Source organism: Penaeus japonicus, unplaced genomic scaffold, assembly GCF_977035675.1.
Source record: "Penaeus japonicus unplaced genomic scaffold, GWHDUDI00000001_assembly GWHDUDI00000031, whole genome shotgun sequence".
Taxonomy (NCBI): Eukaryota; Metazoa; Arthropoda; class Malacostraca; order Decapoda; family Penaeidae; genus Penaeus; species Penaeus japonicus.
The window spans coordinates 29933142-29938141 of NW_028234433.1; the positions used below are offsets into that span (position 1 = coordinate 29933142).

At 40.0% G+C, this 5000-nt stretch overlaps 1 protein-coding gene and 2 pseudogenes across 2 annotated transcripts in view; all 3 read right to left on the reverse strand.

Annotated features, from left to right (window-relative positions):
* LOC122250481 (uncharacterized) overlaps positions 1-5000 on the reverse strand; it is a gene marked incomplete in the record, with an annotated part of 95521 nt that overhangs the window by 61919 nt on the left and 28602 nt on the right.
* LOC122250484 (cuticle protein CP1499 pseudogene) lies at positions 18-968 on the reverse strand (annotated as a pseudogene).
* Positions 3831-4918, reverse strand: LOC122250478 (cuticle protein CP1876-like; annotated as a pseudogene). Its single transcript, XR_015192637.1, has 3 exons — positions 4888-4918; positions 4124-4698; positions 3831-4085 (listed from the first exon to the last, which is right to left on the reverse strand). The product of XR_015192637.1 is annotated as a cuticle protein CP1876-like (transcript).

Sequence of the window (5000 nt, forward strand, 5' to 3'; positions counted from 1 at the left end):
AGAATAACACGGAGAAATACATGTGAAAATAATTTTATTGTCATTTTTCGTTAATATATATCATAAAATAATGTTAATGCAGTACGGTCTAGAAGGGGCGCGCCGCTGCTGCCACCTGCCTCTGGTACGCGTTGAAGAACGCCTGCTTGGCGGCTGCCACTTCGGCAGTGTCAGCCACCTGGGGAGCGGATCCCGGGAGTCCAGCTGGGACGGTGGCTGCCACGGGGCCAGTCCACTTGGGCTGGAGTGGAGCGGCATGGTGGAAGGTCTGGTGGGGAACGGCGGGGACTGGGTTGAAGGTGTGGACCTGGGCAGGGACGGCAGGTGCGGTGCCAACGGTGGCTGCGACCTGAGCACGGTAGGCGTTGAGGAAGGCGTTGCGGGCGGCAGCCACCTCATGGGTGTCTGCCACGGGGGTGACGGTGCCGTCGACACCGGCGGGGACGGTGGCAGCTACTGGTCCAGTCCACTTGAGGGTCTGAGGGGCGGCTTGGTGGAAGGCCTGCTGGGGAACAGCTGGGACGGCATTGAAGGCTGGGGCCTGAACCACAGGCACGGTGCCAACTGTGGCCCTGACCTGTGCGTTGTAGGCGTTGAGGAAGGCGTTGCGGGCAGCGGCCACTTCTTGGGTGTCACCACGGGGTGTGTGCCTCGACTCCTGCGGGGATGTGCTGCTACTGTCCAGTCCACTGTATTGGACAGGGCGACGTCTGAAACTCTGAGAGTGCACATCCTGACAGCACGGAAGGCTTGGAAGAACCTCTTTCCACCTGCACCCCGTGTCTCCGATGTAGGGAGCACCGACACACGCCTGCACTGCCCAAAAGACCTCGGAAAAAAAAGAAGTTTTCTTCTTTCTCTTATACATCGTATTTATGCCGAAATCAGAAAAACATGCATTCACCACGCCCACTTTTCCAAGGTACGTCCCTATCAGTGGATATATTAATAGGCTCTTGTATCCTCATACCCAGAAACTCAACTCCGAAGGAACATACCAGAGAGTCTGTTCCTTCTTATCGAAATCCTACTGGCTAGCCAACTCTCGCTGGCTCCATTATATAGCCATCGTCATGTCATGAAACCTCGAGGCGAGACCCTGACCAAAGTTGGATTACTATTCAAGAAACCTAATTAATTGTTAGAGTCTTGTTTACTGTGGATCTGTGTTACACACACAAACACATACATATGAGTATTTAAAAAATATTTTATGTATATAATATAATAGAACAAGAGAAGGTTCACAGAACAAAACTACACAATAAAGCAAATAAGACCGTAACAAGTATTTCTCAACCTGGTTACTATTATCTTTACTAAACCTCTCTGCATCATTTCGCACTAACCTTGAATGTACGATATATTTTTTCATATACTAAGCTTATTCATTTTTATATTTTTTTATTATCGTATGACCATCATTATTGTTGGGTTTAGTAGTAGTATACAACTATCTACCAATTTTAAAGCTTCAATGGCAATATTAGTTCTACAGTAGCTAGCAGTAAAGGTTTAGAATTATTGTCATATTTGCATTTAATCATAATTGAATATGACAAGATTAACAGTTTCAGTGTATTAATTGATTACCGTCTTATCATTTACGGTTGGTTGAAACTGGATCTTGTTTGCCTGTTTGTTTTAAAGAGATTTCTGGAAGCACGAGAGTAGATTAAGTCCACCTTTCTTTAAATTGCCACATTACTCCCCCGGACAGATGATCGTGACTTGTTCATAGTCATGTCTGTTCAGTCATATTTCACCTGGTCCGCCTAAGCAAACGAAGTTCTAGAGAGTAAACACGAGTAGCCGGGCTGTTCGAGAAACTTCCTCTATTCCCACTAAGCTTCAGAAATATTCTGGTCGTGTCCCTTCTTGACTTGGTAGACGATAGGACCCATAGGAGCTCAGTGACTCAGGGGTGACTCGTGCTTGCAACCTCAGTCAACACGGCTTCGCATTTGCAGGACTTATCCTTCACTATCCTTCCCGATAATAGACTCTTTTAGCGACTGAAGGATGAATTCGGGTCGGAAATTTGGAAGAAATCATGCAGTCTGGAGTGCATGACGGTGGCCGCAATGTTCCAATTGGCCTTACGACACGACACCTGAATCACGTGGGCAAAGATTTGCAGATTGTGGCACTTGGATGGCACTCAGGCCCTTCGAGGCATAATCTCTCGCTTCTCTGTAATCGGTGGTAATTATTGAACGCGTTTACTCACAAGGGGCTTTGGGTCACCCCTTGTGATCAGAAGGGATACCAGTCCTGTATTGATTTGCTCATAACTGTGTTTTAGTAAGGATTTCTATCTATATTCATATTTATATATATGAATATATATATATATATATATATATATATATATATTTATATAAACATATATATATCTATATTTATATCAATATATATATATATATATAGATATATATATATATATATATATATTTGTGTGTGTATTTATAGATTAAAAGATAGACGGATAGATATTTACATAAAAATATAGATAAACACATGGACACACATATATATTGATACATATATATGTGTGTCTGCATGTATATACATATATATACATATATAAACACATATTTATATATATACATATTTACACACACACACACACACACACACACACACACACACACATATATATATATATATATATATATATATATATATATATATACCTGTATATATGTCAATATTTATTCATTTATTTATATATATACAGGTATATATGCATGTATATATATATATTATATATATATATATATATATATATATATTATATAATTGTCTATATATATGTATGGTATATAGTATAAATGTATATTCATTTAATATATAATATATTATATATATATTCATATATATAAATATATATATAAATATATAAGGTATATATGTATATAAACATATAAATATATATATGTATGTATACATATATCTTTGTATGTACATACATATATACATATATATGTATGTATTATGACACAACCACACACACATCTATGTTATATATATTTATATTTATATACAAATATGTATATATATACATATATTATATCTGTAAAATACATATAGAGGTATATATGTAATAAATAAAATGTATATATGTATATACATATATAAACAATATATATTTATATATATACATATATACATATATATGCCATATACATATATACATATATATTTATATAGGGGGAGGTGGATTCATATATAATATATATATATAATATATATATATATATAAATATATATATATACATATATATATGTATGTACATTTGTATGTATATGTTTTATACATATATCAAATGCATATTTACATATGTGGAAATATATAGATACATATATATATATGTATGTATGAAAATATACGTCTGTATGGATATATATATATGCATATATATATATATATATATATATATATATATATATATATATATATATATATATATCTATACATAGACATACGTATTCATATGCATATATGTATACATATATATACTTATAAATATATATATATACATATATCTATATATCTTTCTATCTATGCATCTATCTACATGCTTGTATATTTATTATACATGTATATATAAACATTATGTATACATATATATGATGTATAAATATGTATATATTTGTACATATATTCATATATGTATATGAACAAATAGATGTACATAATATATATATACATATCTACTTGTCCTTCTATTTATATATATCTATACATGTATTATATGTGTGTGTATATATTCTGCATTATTCGTCGAAAGTCATCATAATAGTAACTGGACAATAACATAGAGAAGTACATTTGTGAAAATATATTTTTATTGAAAAATTTGGTTAATATTTACTATACATTTACCTAATCACTGTACGGTCTAGAAGGGGCGCGCCGCTGCTGCCACCTGCCTCTGGTACGCGTTGAAGAACGCCTGCTTGGCGGCTGCCACTTCGGCAGTGTCAGCCACCTGGGGAGCGGATCCCGGGAGTCCAGCTGGGACGGTGGCTGCCACGGGGCCAGTCCACTTGGGCTGGAGTGGAGCGGCATGGTGGAAGGTCTGGTGGGGAACGGCGGGGACTGGGTTAAGGTGTGGACCTGGGCAGGGACGACAGAGTGCGGTGCCACTGTGGGTGGGGGGACGGTGGCTGCGACCTGAGCACGGTAGGGTTGAGGAAGGCGTTGCGGGCGGCAGCCACCTCATGGGTGTCTGCCACGGGGGTGACGGTGCCATCGACACCGGCGGGACGGTGGGCAGCTACTGGTCCAGTCCACCTTGAGGGTCTGGAGGGGCGGCTTGGTGGTGGAAGGCCTGCTTGGGGAACAGCTGACGGCATTGAAGGTCTGGGGCCTGAACACAGGCACGGTGCCAACTGTGGTGACCTGTGCGTTGTAGGCGTTGAGGAAGGGCGTTGCGGCAGCGGCCACTTCTTGGGTGTCTGCCACGGGGTGATGGTTGCCGTCGAACTCCGGCGGGATGGTGGCAGCGTACTGGTCCAGTCTCAAGACTGGTATTGGACAGGGGCGACGGTCTGGTAGCCTGCTGAGGGAGTGGTGCAGCAGCCTGACAGATCACGGAAGGCTTGGAAGAACCGTGCTTTCTCAGCCTGCACCTCGGGCGTGTCTCCGATGAAGGGAGCAGCCGAGCACACTCCTAGCACTGCCAAAAGGACCTGCGAAAAAAAGAAGTTTCTTCTTATACATTCGTATTATGCCGAGATCAGATAAACATTCCATTCACTCACAACCCACCGCCCACTTTTTCTTTTTTTTCCCTTTTTCCAATGTAAGTCCTATCAATGGAATATTAATAGGCTTCTTGTATCTCTCATACGCCAGAAATCACTCCGAGAGGAACATACCAGAGAATTCATGTTGCCGTTCTTAGACGAAGATCCGTACTGTGGTGAGCCAAGGCTCTCGCTCCCTTTATATAGCCAGACGTCGAAGGTCAGTGAGGAACCTCGAGGCGGAG